We start from the raw sequence: 15,281 nt of genomic DNA, 5'->3' as shown, positions 1-15,281 counted from the left end.
TATAATCCCAGCTACGCGAGAGGCTGAGGAGGGAGAATTGCTTGAACCTGGGAGGCGGAGGTTGTAGTGAGCCGAGATCGTGCCACTGCACTCCAGCCTGGGCGACAGAGCAAGACTCTGTCTCTAAATAAATAATAAAATAATCACCTATGATTGCCTGAGGTAAAGTCCATATTAAAGTCAGGGCTATTTCAAACCCAGTAGTAGTTGCTATAGACCAATGAAGGGCATGAAGGATATAAAGATTATGAATGGGCTAACTGCATCTAACTGCACTAGAAAACGTAAAGAAAATTATAAGCCCATGTTCTAGGACTGTTATGGGACAGTTTCTGATGTCCAGTATCTGACGTTACCAGTGCTGGTAAAGGCAGCAGTGGTGTTTTCTCTAGAAGAGTCCCCCTTAGTGGGGTTTACCATTTCTCATGGAAATATTGTCTGTGATTGCTTCACTTTCATCTGTGTAACATCCAAGCACAGATGTTAAAACTACCTTTCTGCTTATGCCAACTACAGTGAATTTTGTTGTTTGCTACTAAGAATCCTGACCAATACATGCCCCCAATGACACTTCTATAATAGTTCACAGCACTGTACATTATAACTACTTGTTATATTCTATCTCCCTTAGTAGATGGAAAATTTTATATTTTATTCAACTCTATAGTCCCAGCACTAGCAGACGGCCTGACAAACAGAAGGCGCTTAATAAATGAACATAAGTAAACATTAGAAAAAAACCCACTAACACACAAAACCTATTGCTTTAGTTAGAATGGTGAGAAAGGTAATTTTTAAGTGATGCTTTAAAATATTTTCATAAGCGCCCAGGTCAAAGTTGGTATCATTTATCCAAGAACAAGTAGCATAGTAGTATTCGTATCAAGGTCAACACGTCCTAATGAAGAAAAAGAATTGCTGATTTTCTTTACTTTTATTAATGATTTTTACTGGTTGTTCAAAGGACTTATCTTAGACTAAGCCTCAAAGGTCTGAGAGGTTTATACATGTCTGGAACAATGATAGGAATGTGAAATTATGATCATGAAGGTCTGTTTTCTCCTATATTCACAGCCTATCTTATAATATAATAAATGAATGGAGTGTTATAGAAAGTTACAGAAAGACCACTGCCTGAGATGGACTTGGGATCAAACAACAAAACAAGAAAGGAGAGCCCTCCAAAACTGATCCTAGAAATAATGGCTAAAGCCAGGAACACCTGTAGTCCCAGATACTCAAGAGGCTGAGGCAGGAGGCTTGAGCCCAGGAGCTCTGATTCTCGCTGTGGAAAACACAGCAAGACCCCATCTCTAAAAAAAATAATAATAACAACGGCTAGAATTCACAGTAACTCAACACTATATCACAATTTAGAGAGAGCTTATACATAAAATGAAGCTGTGTCCTTTCATGACATCAGAAAAAAAAACCACTAAAATAGTACAAAAACGAGATCAAAATCATAACATGTCATGAGGCCAGTGATACCACGGTAGCAGAAAGTCTTAGGAAATGAGAAGGAACAGTGAAAAAGGATTCAGTTTAAAACCATTTTTCCCACCTGCTGTAGAGGAGAGGCAGTTTTGACTTCAGATGCTCATTCCAATTCCTTTGGGTGAAAAGAGAGTAATTCCTCACAATCCCATACCCTAAGAGATGATCAAGATACTTTACCAGAGCCCCCTTCTCCACAGTCAAAATTAATCTCTCCATCTGACTGAGAAAAGCGAGCTTAATAAGTAGTCTTATACCTCACCCCAAAAATAGCTCCTGGAGGATCCACAAATCTAAATGTAAAAATATGAAACCATAAAAGCACTGGAAAAATACATGGCATATTTTATGACCTCACAATGGAGAAGGTATTTCCAAGTACTATAATATAAAATCCAGAAGTCATTAAAGGAAATATTAATAAATTTGACTATGTATAAAAATATTCTGCATGGCAAAAAGCATGATCAGCAAAATAAAAATCAAATGTCAGGCTAGAAGAAATTATATTTCCTATCAATATAAATAGCTTATTTCCTTAACCCATAAAGAGATTTTAGAAACTGGTAAAACAGACAGCCAGGTGCAGTGGCTCATGCCTGTAATCCCAGCACTTTGGGAGGCTGAGGTGGAAGGATCACGTGAGTCCAGGAGTTTTAGACCAGTCTGGGCAACACAGTAAGACCTCATCTCTACAAAAAAATACAAAAATTAGCAAGGTGTGGTGGCATGTGCCTGTAGTCACAGCCACTCAGGAGGCTGCGGTAGGAGGATCGCTTGAGCCCAGGAGGCTGAGGCTACAATGAGCTATGATTATGCCACTGTACTCTAGCCTGGGCAAGAGAGCAAGATCCTGTCTCAGAAAAAAGAAAAACAAGAAATTGACACGACAAAGATCAACAAGCCAAGGGCTTGATTCCAAGCCCTCCTATGAGTCTTCCCAGCTGGGAACCTAGACAAAAACAGAAACAGCCGGGCGCGGTGGCTCACGCCTGTAATCCCAGCACTTTGGGAGGCCGAGGCGGGCGGATCACGAGGTCAGGAGATCGAGACCATCCTGGCTAACACGGTGAAACCCCGTCTCTACTAAAAATACAAAAAATTAGCCGGGCGTGGTAGCGGGCGCCTGTAGTCCCAGCTACTCGGGAGGCTGAGGCAGGAGAATGGCGTGAACCCGGGAGGCGGAGCTTGCAGTGAGCCGAGATCGCGCCACTGCACTCCAGCCTGGGCGACAGAGCGAGACTCCGTTTCAAAAAAAAAAAAAAAAAAAAAAAAAACAGAAACAAACCATCCTCGTTGTGCCCAGTCCAAACTTCCGACCCACAGCATCTCTGGAAAAAAAAAAATCAGTTGTTCTAAGCCACAAAACTTTGGTAGTTTGTTATACTACAATAATAAGTAAAATATTGGATTGTGCTCTGCTAATATATAGTTGGGAATTTTTCATAGTAAAATGTAGAAATTTTCCTGAGTAAAAGGGCTTATGATTTTTCCTTTCTCATAATGTCACTGTCAGGTTTTTTGTTTTGCTAATCTCTTTCTATTCTCAGGAAGCATTTGTGTAATATTAATTCTTTCTCTTAAGTGCTTGGTAGACTCCTAGTGATGGGCTAGTAGTCTTCTTTAAGGGAAGAGTTTAACTGCTGATTCCATTTGGTTTTTGTTTTTTTTTAAATGGAGTCTCATTCTTTCAACCAGACTGGAGTGCAATGGCACGATCTCCACTCACTGCAACCTCCGCCTCCTGGGTTCAAGCGATTCTCCTGCTTCAGTCTCCCAAGAAGCTGGCACAGGCCACCACGCCCAGCTAATTTTTGTATTTTTAGTAGAGATGGGGTTTCGCCATGTTGGCCAGACTGGTCTCGAACTTCTGACCTTAGGTGATCCTCCCGCCTTGGCCTCCCAAAGTGCTGGGATTACAGGCGTGAGCCACCATGCCCAGATGACTCCATTTTTATTATATTACTAATAAATTTATCCATTCATCTAAATTTTCAAAATTTTGGTTTAAAATTATTCATAGTATTCATAGTATCATTATTTTGTTAATGAGTATACTATCTCCCTTTTTCACTCTTTTTTTTTAAGCACTCTTTTTTTTTTTTTTTTTTTTTTTTTGAGACAGGGTCTCACTGTGTCCCCTAGGCTGGAGTGCAGTGGCACGATCTAGGCTCACTGCAGCCTCCCCCTCCAGGACTCAAGCCATCCTCCCACCTCAGCATCCTGAGTGGCTGGGACTACAGGCACACACCACCACACCTGGCTAATTTTTGTAGAGATGGCGTTTGGCCATGTTGCCCAGGCTGGTCTCAAACTCCGGAGCTCAAGTGATTTGCCCGCCTCGGTCCCCCAAAGTACTGGGATTAAAGGCTGGGCCCAGCCCCATCTTTTTCATTCTTGATTTTGGTTATTTGTGCTCCTTTCTTTATTTCTGTCTTCCTTTTCTTGATCAACCTAATCAGAGTATTATCATTTTTATTAATCTTTTCTAAGAATCATACTTTGGCTTCATTGATTTTCCCTGCTATACATTTGCTTTATACTTCATTAACTTCTACTCTTTTCATTCTTTCTTTCCCTTTATTTTCTTTCTTTTAGAGACAGGGTAGGTGGGGTCTCACTATGCTGCCCAGGCTGGCCTCCAACTCAAGCAATCTTCCCATTGCAGCCTTCCAAGCAGCTTGGACTACAGGCATGCACCACCATGCCTAGCTTCTCTTTACCTTCTTCAGAATTATTTTGCTGTGTTTTCTCTGACTTACAAAATGTGATCTGACTTACAAGATGGATGCTTGCTCAGTTTTTAGCTTTTAGCTTTTCTTTAAGGCTATACACTTTTGAATCTGCAAATTCATCTTTCTGCAGTTCTAGAAAATGATCATCAATTATCTCTTCAAATATTGCTTCTGCACCATTCTTGCTCCACTCATTTTGTAATTCTAATTAAATGTATATTAAAGCTGGGCGCAGTCTCACCTATTTACCTGAGGTGGGAGGATCACTTGAGGCCAGAAGTTTGAGGTCACAGTGTGCCATGATCTCACCTGGGAATAGCCACTGCACTTCAGCCTGGACACTGCAGCAAGAAAAAACTTGAAAAAAAAAATTTTTTTTAATGTATATTAGAACTTGTCACTGGATCGTTTTAATTCTCTAATCATCTTTTCTATATTTTACATTTTTTAAATCTCTTGAAGGTTTATTCTGGAGAATTTTCTTCTATTCTATCTTCTAGTTCACTAGTTCTCTCTTGCTAGGTAATCTACTTTAAATTCATCCACTGCATTCTTGTTTTTGATTATTATATGTTTTGGTTCTAGAACGTCTATTTGGATTTTTTCAAATCTGCTGTCACTTTTGACAGTGTCTACTTACTGACTTTTTTTTTTTGAGACGGAGTCTCGCACTGTCACCCAGGCTGGAATACACTGGTGCGATCTCGGCTCACTGCAACTTCTGCCTCCCGGGTTCAAGCGATTCTCCTGCCTCAGCCTCTCAAGTAGCTGAGATTACAGGCGCCCGCCACCACATCCAGCTAATTTTTTGTATTTTTAGTAGAGATGGGGTTTCACTATGTTGGTCAGGCTGGTCTTGAATTCCTGACCTGGTGATCCAACTGCCTAGGCCTCCCAAAGTGCTGGGATTACAGGCGTGAGCCATCACACCCGGCCCATTGTGACGTTTTTATCTTGGCTTCTATTTCTTTTTGAATAGTAAATACAGTGTTTTATATTCTGCATCTGAAATTCCAGTATCTCATGGCTTTGATACTTTTGTTGTATACGGCTTTTGCTAATTCTTTTCATGGTATCTTATTTCTTTGTGAACCTGGTTTTAATCCCATGTGCTAGTGATTACATAAAAAATTATTTAGAGGACTATTTTGATGTCCGGGATGATAACATCTTCCTCGAGAGAAAATTTGCATTTGCTTCTGCCAGCTGCCTGATGGCATTATTACTTGAGAACCATAATGATGAAAGATCTTGGTCTACATTCCCTACACCTAGAAGCTTGGTGGCAAGGCTATTGTGAGGGCTGGCTTAGTTCAAGTTCCCTCTTATGCCCTTAGGGGTTCCATTCAAACTAGAAAAGTGGTTTATCTGATTCCCCATCCTTGACGGACAACAAGCTAAGAATTCTGTCCTCATATATGAAGCCACCAAAAATACAGCTTAACCTAAAAAATGCTTTCTCGGGATCAGCAAATGCTTCCAGAACAAAAATGGCTTTGGTAGCTATGCTTACCTGATAAATAATGAAACTCTATACCTCAGAAACTTGGACTTCCCTTTTCACCTGGTGTGACACTTTGTGGCTTTTGCTGAATATATGGCCATAAATAACTTTGTATCTTGTAAGTTAAAAGCCAGTTCACTTTGTAGATGGGAGTGTAAACCAGTGAAAGCTTCTAGGCATGAATTACAATATACATCACAACGGTATTTATTTATTTATTTATTTATTTAGAGACAAGGTCTGGCTCTATCACCTAGGCTCCTGTGCAGTGGCACAATCTCTGGTCACTGCAACCTCCGCCTCCCCAGCTCAAACCATCCTCCCACCTCAGCCTCCTGAGTAGCTGGAACTACAGGTGTGCAACACCATGCCCAGCTAATTTTCTTTTTTCTTTCCTTCTTTCTTTTTTTTTTTTTTTGTGTTTTTTTCATATTTTCTTCTTCGGGTTTTGCCCATGAAAAAAATGTTGCCCAGGCTGGTCTCGAACTCGTGAGCTCAAGTGATCCGCCCACCTCAGCCTCTCAGTTTTGGAATTACAGGCATGAGCCACCATGCCCGGCGCTACATCAAAATGTTAAATATACATACTCTCTGATCCAGCACAGTCTTCTTGAAATTAATCTCACAGATATACTTACAAAAATGCACAAAGACATAAATAATTTTCTTTGCAGCAGTGGTTTTTGCTAGTAAAAAATTGAATATGACAATATGAATATTCACCAAGAAGTGGCTAGTTATTAATACATAAATTATGGCATGTTTATACAATAGAATACCAATGTAATGGAAATGTATCATTTTTTAAGTTTTCCAACATCCAGTCACTTCTTTCTATTTGGGGGTACTTCCCCATTGTGCATAGTCTCACTGGGACTCTGAACCTTAAAAAATGACACTATGACAAAGGAACAGTTGGAATTTATTCCTGACAGTGTCCAAGGGCAGTGATGGCAACATACTGGCCTGGCTGCTTCAGCTAAAACAGGATGATGATTCCCTGGCCTGCCTTGGTTCTGATAATTTGGAAGCCTTGTCTGACACCCCTTCTGTACATTCCCTGCTTCTGTTACTCAAAGCCAAAAGGTTTGTAAGTGATACAACCATGAAGTCATTTAAAAGAATAAAATGTATCTATGTGAACAATAGCAGTAGAATAGTTTGTATAATATGATCTCATTTATAGATTTTTTAAGCAACCAATAGATTTTATATTTATGTTTGGACATGCATAATTTCTGGAAGAATTATCCAGGAAATTGTTAAGAATGGTTTACTTCTATGAAATGAGAATGGAGATTTAGGGGAAAGGGGAGAAGAAATCTTACTTAAATATTCTGTACCTTTTAAAAACTTTAATTATTTTTTAAAAGTTTATTTTAAGAAGAAAAACAGGCAGATGAGATGGACTGCTCTGAAGCTGAGACAAACTGAAATCTTTAGGTGCTTATACATACTGAGGGCCATTCAAAGCCAAAGCCCCCTGTCATTCTTTAGGTGATAAGTGATAAGGAATGACATGTGCAAAGAAGGGTTTAGGCATAACTTCAGCAGAAGGAGCTTTATTAGCTGGGCACAGTGGCGCGCATTTATAGTCCCAGCTACTTGGGAGACTGAGGCAGGAGCATCACTTGAGCTGTGGAGGTGGAGGCTGCAGTGAGCTGTCATCATGCCACTGCACTCCAGCCTGGGCAACAGGGCAAGACCCTGTAAGAAAGAAAGAAAGAAAATGAAAAGGAAGGAAGGGAAGGAAGGGAAAGAAGGGAAGAAAGAAAGAGAAGAGAGAGAAAAAGAGAAAGAAAGAAAGAGAGGAAGGAAGGAAGGAGAAAGAAAAAAAGAAAGAATGAAAAAGAAAGAACGAGAAAGAAAGAAAGAAAGAAAAAAAGAAAGAAAAATGTGAGGTTGGACTGGAGTGTTGGCAGTAGGAATGGAATAGAAGGGAATAGTCCAAAAGATAAGATGATTTTCTCTCTCTTACAATTATTTGTTACCCAAATACTTACTATTTTAGAGTGTCAAGCACAGGACAAAAGATATCTGAACTTTACCAAAATCAACCAATCGATCAATCATATAGTCCACATATCAAGTCTCAGTTCTCCTACCCACAAAATGGAGAGAATAAAATGCCTAACTCATAGGATTATTATAAGGGTTAAAGGAAGCTATGTATGTAAAACATATGAAGTGTTCCATAAATGTTAACTACCAGTACTACTAATATTACTATTACTACCACAATGATGAGGACAATTTAAAAAGCAACCTCTCCGTATATTAGAATAGGACTCAAGTATATCTAAATAGCATACCTTTCAGAAACACATTTACAGTATGGAAAGGGATGGCATAGAGTACATATTCATTGTCCTTTTTAAAAATATTATAGTCATTTAAAGACAGAAAGTTTTATTACTAATGACTAGTGATTTTATGGGGGTTATCTTACAGAAAGCTAGTCAACTTTGGAGAAATAGTGAGGTTCCTAGTCCCTCTGCTATGCAAAGGCTGCCTCCTGAGTTCTCAGACATGGAAAAGCCTTAGGAATCCAAAAGAGCACCAAGTCTCATGTTTGTACCATATACTCCACCACAGCTTTTTTTTTTTTTTTTTTTTTTTTTTGAGATGGAGTCTTGCTCTGCCACCCAGGCTGGAGTGCAGTGGCGTGATCTTCACTCACTGCAAGCTCCACCTCCCAGGTTCACGCCATTCTCCTGCCTCAGCCTCCTGAGCAGCTGGGACTACAGGTGCCCGCCACCACGGCTGGCTAATTTTTTTTTTTTTTTTAGTAGAGACAGTGTTTCATTGTGTTAGCCAGGATGGTCTCAATCTCCTGACCTTGTGATCCACCCACCTCAGCCTCCCAAAGTGTTGGGATTACAGGCGTAAGCCACCGCACCTGGCCTTTTTTTTTTTTTTTTTGTCACCTGTCACCTGTCACCCAGCTGGAGTGCAGTGGTGCGATCTCGGCTCACAGCAACCTCTGCCTCCCAGGTTCACGCAATTCCCCTGCAGCAACCTCCCGAGTAGCTGGGACTACAGGCGCTCGCCACCACGCCAGCTAATTTTTGTCTTTTTAGCGGAGACAAGGTTCCACCATGTTGGCCAGGCTGGTCTCCAACTCCTGACCTTGTCAAGTGATCCACCTTCCTTTGCCTCCCGAAGTGCTGGGATTACAGGGGTGAGCCACCGCGCCCAGCCCACCACAGTTCTTAGAGACCAAGGAATAAGGGTATAGTTTTTTTAAAAACATTTACTGTTCAGGAAAGGCTGAAAAATAGTACAAAGAAATGAAAAGTACAAGTCCCTCTCATTAAGTATAGATTACTCTAAATACACTGAAAATCCCAATAAAATCATTTATTTATATACGACCTTAATAGAATAGATAGATGCATGGCCCCCTTTTTAATTTTAATTAAGTACTCATATTGCAAGATGCATAAAACCCCCAGCAGTTTATTTTAAAACTGCAAACAATCCTGGAAGGCTTGAATAATGAGCTTGACAAATTGGAGACTTTTATTCCACTATCATAAAAATAATGAGTGGGGCTTTTTGAAAAGCATGGCATATTCCAAAGGTTTAGAAGAAAGAAAATCTTATGAAGGAGACTTAAACCTATATATCTAGTATTATTTTTACATACCAATTTGAGAAAACTAATAAAGCCAACAAATATCTATCAACCCTCTACTCTGCCGTAAATAAAAAAGAAAAAAAGAAATGTTTCACTTGGAATCCAAATTTAGTACAGATCTTCATTAACTTACTACTATTGGCCAGGCGCGGTGGCTCATGCCTGTAATCCCAGCACTTTGAGAGGACAAGGGGGGCAGATCACCTGAGGTCAGGAGTTCAAGACCAGCGTGGCCAACATGGTGAAACCCCGTCTCTACTAAAAATACAAAAATTAGCCAGGCATGGTGGCACACGCTTGTAATCCCAGCTACTCAGAAGGCTGAGACAGGAGAATCACTTGAACCCAGGAGGCAGAGGTTGCAGTGAGCCGAGATCGCGCCACTGCATTCCAGCCTGGGTGACAGAACCAGACTCCATCTCAAAAAACAAACAAACAAACAAAAATCTTACTACTAATATTAGCCAAAAGACACTATTATGGCTAATAATTAAGTTTTGGTTGTAACATATGTGGGATAATGTGATATATAAGCCAAACACACTTTTTTTAAGCTCAGAGATTCAGCTAAATGAGAACAGAAAATAAAAAGATTATTTTAGGTAATAAATGATGTAGTTGTTCACAGTAATAAAGCAGCAATAAACTTTAAATTAGGTCTCTAGGCTGGGTGTGGTGGCTCATGCCTGTAATCCCAGCACTTTGGGAGGCCAAGGCGGGTGAATCATGAGGTCAGGAGATCGAGACCATCCTGGCTAACAGGGTGAAACCCTGCCTCTACTAAAAATACAAAAATTAGCCAGGCATGGTGGCACGCACCTGTAGTCCCAGCTACTCGGGAGGCTGAGGCAGGAGAATCGCCTGAACCTGGGAGGCAGAAGTTGCCGTGAGCAGAGATCACGCCATTGCACAATCCAGCCTGGGTGACACAGCGAGACTCCGTCTCAAAAAAATAAAATAAAATAAAATAAATAAAGTAGGTCTCTAATATTCCTCCCAACTCTTGGGTTTTATGACCTTATCACACAAGTATTTTCTTGTTAAAAAACATGAGGTTCCCTAGCAAGTGGACAAAAAATAAATATACATATATGTGGAACAATAAAATAATCTATACACATATACACACACAAAATGAGTGGGAGTACTAAGATGAAAGAAATATTTTCAGAGTATGAACAGGATGCTTTTCAGATGAAATCCTCAAGTATCAACAAAGAACTGTGGGTGAGCTTAAATCATGTGGGCCTAAACTACTCTGTAACTTATCTAAAACCAACAGGATGGTATCTCTGAATTTAGACACAGAAAGATACATGGTAGTTTGGATATTTAGAAGGATTTAGTTTAAAGCCAATGTTTACAAGAATATTTATAAACTTACATAAAACCTATAGAGTTTGGCAAGCTTTGGAGAGACAAACAAACAATTCTGGTCAGAAATGAACTTCCTGTAAAAAGATTTCAGTGTTTTGACAGTACACTGTTAAGCACTATTCCTTATAGTTTTTGTAAAAGGAATAAAACAAAGGTAGAGAATACACACATCTCTCAATACATCTTCATGTTTGTTTACTTGTTTGTTTTCAATTGAAATTAAAACATTTCTTAATTTCTAATACTGACGATAATTCTATCGATAGTATCTTTTCTTTTTTCTTTAAGAATAACATCAACAAAAATAATAATGACAACATCAACAAAAATAGCACAGTAACATGTTAAATGATTTCTGGCAGTCTGTCAAAAATACAGATATTAAAATAGGACACTTAAATGATATTAACCTTCAACAAATCTGTAAAACCCAAAACCGTAACAATTTTTAATACCCTACTCTCAGAAAAGAAAAAATGTCACATTACTGTAGAACAAAAGTAAATCAATAAGATGATTATTTTCCTGTATCTTATCGAGTTGGGGGAAATCCTGTCTCTGTAGGTGCCCCCACGCCCCCTGCCCTTTTCAGAAGACTTTCTTCAAACTGCAGGTAGCCTGGAAGTCTTTCCAGAAAATCTTTGAAAAAACACAGTCTGTTGTCTTCTGCATAGACACTTTGGATCTTACAAAGCACTTAGAGGTTTGTCCTCTGCTAAAAACAAGTTAGGAAAACCAAGAATCTGTTTTTTGCCCCCAAGCTGGAAGCTCCTGCCCACCAGCAAACTACTGCCTATTCCAGCTCTGTCCCCACTGGTACTTGCCACCCCCTCACCCCCTCACCCCCTCACCCTTGTCCCAGTTCTTAGCTAGCAATTAGCATCAAGTCTGGACCCTGCTCAAAAACCCATCCTTCCCCTTGCTCTGACTATCAAGTTAAAAGTCCCTACTCAAAATGGGGTGTTGGTTACATAGGTATATGCATTTGTCATGAGCATTTCACCATATGTTAAATTTATTTGGATTAAAAAATTTTTTAGGCCTTGCACAGTGGCTCACACTTATAATCCTAGCACTTTGGGAGGCTGAGGTGGGTGAATCACTTGAGGCCGGAGATCGAGACCAGCCTGACCAACATGGTGAAACCCTGTCTCTACTAAAAATACAAAAAAAAATTAGCCAGGCGTGGTGGTGTGTGCCTGTAATCCCAGGTACTGGGAAGGCTGAGGCACGAGAATTGCTTGAGCCCGCGAGGCAGAGGTTGCAGTGAACTGAGATTGAGATCATATCACAGCACTCCAGCCTGGGCGACAGAGCAAGATTCTGTCTCAAAAAAAAAAAAAAAATTTTTTTTTTTAAATTAATAAACTGGTCTACAATGCTCTGCTGTCACTGTTAGCTTCTCTGAATTTATTTTGTGCCAAACTTCCCTCTCACTGTCCTTTGGTCACTTTTTTCAGCTTCTCCAAGGGCAAGCTCTTCTCTCGACCCCAAGACTCATAGCTCATTTCAGCATGTAATACTCTTCAGCCAACCCCACATTCCCCTAACTAACCCTTTTCTCCTAGTTAATGTCTACTCACCCCACCAGACTCAGCTTGGGTGCCTTTTCCTCCAAGGAGCCTTCCTTCCTCCCCTCACCCGTGTGCACAGGAACATGTTCACATACGCAGGCCAAGGCATCTCTCTGTTCCCTTAGCATTTACTATAAACGAGCATTAGAGTATAAGGTCCATGACAGCAGGCACTATGTTTTTATTAGTCACTGTCATAACCCTAGCACCAAGTATATCACAGATGATCAGTAAATATTCATTTAATGAATGTTAAATGAAGGCACAAAGATATCAGTCATTCTGATCTATAAAGCTTCCTTCACCATTTTGCTGATCTAATGTACTGTCTGGACTCTGTGTTATCTGAAATCCATCTGTGAAGCTACCACAGCTCTGACTCTAATACTGCTTGGGTTTCCTATCTCAGAAGAGGAAACTTTCCAGGTTCAACTTAAGGCAACCATTTTCAAAGAGCAAAATGTGTTTACTCTTAACATGTACACTTCAGGCACTTGTCTAACCTCTCAGCCAACAGAAGTGGTTTGTCTAGACAAGGGTTTATGTGAGATATTCACTACATGGCGTTGGTCATACTGGCACTCCGAGGCAGCATAAACTTTAGCCTTTCCTGGGATGGAATTAATGACCTGACACCTTCAAGCTTTCAACTTTGGAAAATCACAAAAAAGTAAGTCAACTGATTCCCTAAAAATTCTCTCTCTTGCAAGGTTGTTATGAGGCGGTGGGAAGAAAAATGAGAAAGATGAGTCAGTGTGAGTCAGTGTTAAGAAAAAAGCTCTGCTTCTGGTAAACAGTTTGCTCTTTTACTGACAGGACTAGGATTACCCGACTCCCACTTCTAAAAATACACAAATAACAGGTGGTATACATTATATAAGTGGTTCCAAAACACAGACTCAGATCATTGACTCTAAAAAGGGAACAGTTAATCAGCAATGAGCCAGACCTTCCCCAGAGCCTGCTTCTCGGAGAAGCCCCCAGACTAAGTAAGCATTTCCCTAAAGACAATTAAGATCCTAAATGCTTCCACTGCCCACTCAAGTGACCTAAAGGAATGACTGAACCTCCCTTACAATAACAACTACTTCATGAGCACCTACTACGTGCCAATAACTCTGCTAGGCTTCATACAATTCATCTTTAAACTTTACAACAATCCTGTAAGATGGTTGTTATTATCCATGTTTTACAGATAAGGAACCTGGCGCACAGGGGTTGGGTTAGATTTATATACAGTTGCATAGTGGCAGCACCAGATTTGATTCGAAAGTGCCTGCTTGTCTCCTTTCATTCCAAACTGAATTCAGAAATACATATGAATTACCCTGAGCAAGGCAATGCATCAGGTACTGCAGGGGATACAAGCTAGAAAAGGCTACTCCAATTATCAAGAAAGCAAAATTGGAAGTAAATGAGACTATGTAGGAGAGCTTCATCTCTCTATTTCCAAGATCCCAAACAAGGCCCACCACACATAAGTTGCCCAGGAAATTACTACTGAAACATATGTGGAAGAAAAGGGAAACACACAATCAAATGTAACACAGGCAGTCTGTGCTTAGTGTCACAAGACAGAATGTGCTGTGATGATTTAGATTGTATCCTGATGGACGGCTTTGAGAAATACGCGCGAACAACGTGGCATTTGAGATAAGTCTGACAAACAGACTGACAGACAACAGAGAAAAGTAAAGAGATCAATGGAATATGTCAGGGGTAGTAACAGTTGAGACAAACCCTTTGGTACCTCTAGCAGCACAGGGAGAAATAAAGCTAGAAGAAACAGATTCTACATTGTGTTGGCCCTGAGTCTGCTTCAAGTCCCTTTTTATATAGAAAAGCATAGCAATTACGAATATTTCCTAGCCGATTCAAATACACGGGGAGACACTCTTAATGGTTAAATAAATAAAAATCTGCTGTATAACCTTTTGTGGAACAAAGTGGTGGTGGTAGAATACAACAGAATAAATGAATATTTGTTTACAAATCTAGAGCATATGTGGTTGTAGAACTAAAGGAGAATTACAGATAAGTTCTACCACCTTTATTACCTCAACTCTGAATCATGATGATAAGGATTCTGTGACAGCACATTTTATTTTAATTTAACCTATAGCTCCTTCAGCAGAAGACCAGTCAAGTCAATGACACTCAACAGGCACAGCTGGCTAGAGGACTTTCTGGAAACGGAGGGGATGGGAGGCATTTTTTGGTTGACACAACAGTCAATTGTCTCCTCATTCAAATGGGCATTTAGTAGGTAGAGACCAAGATGTTAAACATCCAGCAAATTGAGGGGCTGTCTTATAGAAACAAAAATTGTCCCTTTACTCTGCTTGATTTTTAAATATCAAGATACTCATGTAAAGCTCTTTACAGTTATCTGAACCTAGAACTCCACTCCTTTTTGTCTGTAACAAAGTACTTTTGCTTGATTTTAGAGGCGATGTATTTTCCAAGAATGCATTTACCAAGTAAAAGGAAAATGTTGGGCCGGGCGTGGTGGCTCACGCCTGTAATCCCAGCACTTTGGGAGGCCGAGGTGGGCAGATCACAAGGTCAGGAGATCAAGACTATCCTGGCTAACGCGGTGAAACCCCGTCTCTACTAAAAATACAAAAAAATTAGCCAGGCGTGGCGGCGTGTGCCTGTAGTCCCAGCTGCTGGGGAGGCTGAGGCAGGAGAGTGGTGTGAACCCGGGAGGCGAAGCTTGCAGTGAGCATCACTGCACTCCAGCCTGGGCGACAGAAAAAAAAAAAAACAGGAAAATGTTGCTTTGTTTTGTATTTAAGGAGTGAATTATAATGTCCATAATATATTTTCAAATAGTTCAGCAAAAAATTGAAATACACACATGCAGATAAACTATATGCAGCAAAATGTTAACAATTGTTTGGGCTAGGTTTTTGATACAGGTGCTCATTGTACTCTTGTTAATTTTTTTCCAC

The 15,281-nt window shown here is 40.1% G+C and overlaps 1 protein-coding gene across 5 annotated transcripts in view; it reads right to left on the bottom strand.

Moving 5' to 3' along the window:
• The window catches only part of PKIG (cAMP-dependent protein kinase inhibitor gamma), an 88,339-nt gene that overhangs the window by 53,107 nt on the left and 19,951 nt on the right, over positions 1-15,281 (bottom strand). Inside the window, exon 1 of one of the 5 annotated variants that reach the window (XM_016937973.4) lies at positions 1,565-1,657. The exons of the other annotated variants lie outside the window; for them this stretch is intronic. The gene's annotated coding sequence lies outside the window, so the exon portion shown is untranslated. Of the gene's footprint in view, positions 1-1,564; positions 1,658-15,281 lie in introns of those variants that run through there. 5 annotated transcript variants of the gene reach the window in all.

This window comes from Pan troglodytes, chromosome 21, assembly GCF_028858775.2.
Source record: "Pan troglodytes isolate AG18354 chromosome 21, NHGRI_mPanTro3-v2.0_pri, whole genome shotgun sequence".
Taxonomy (NCBI): Eukaryota; Metazoa; Chordata; class Mammalia; order Primates; family Hominidae; genus Pan; species Pan troglodytes.
Note: the sequence above shows the minus strand (reverse complement) of the source record. Positions and strands in the feature narration are given on the sequence as shown.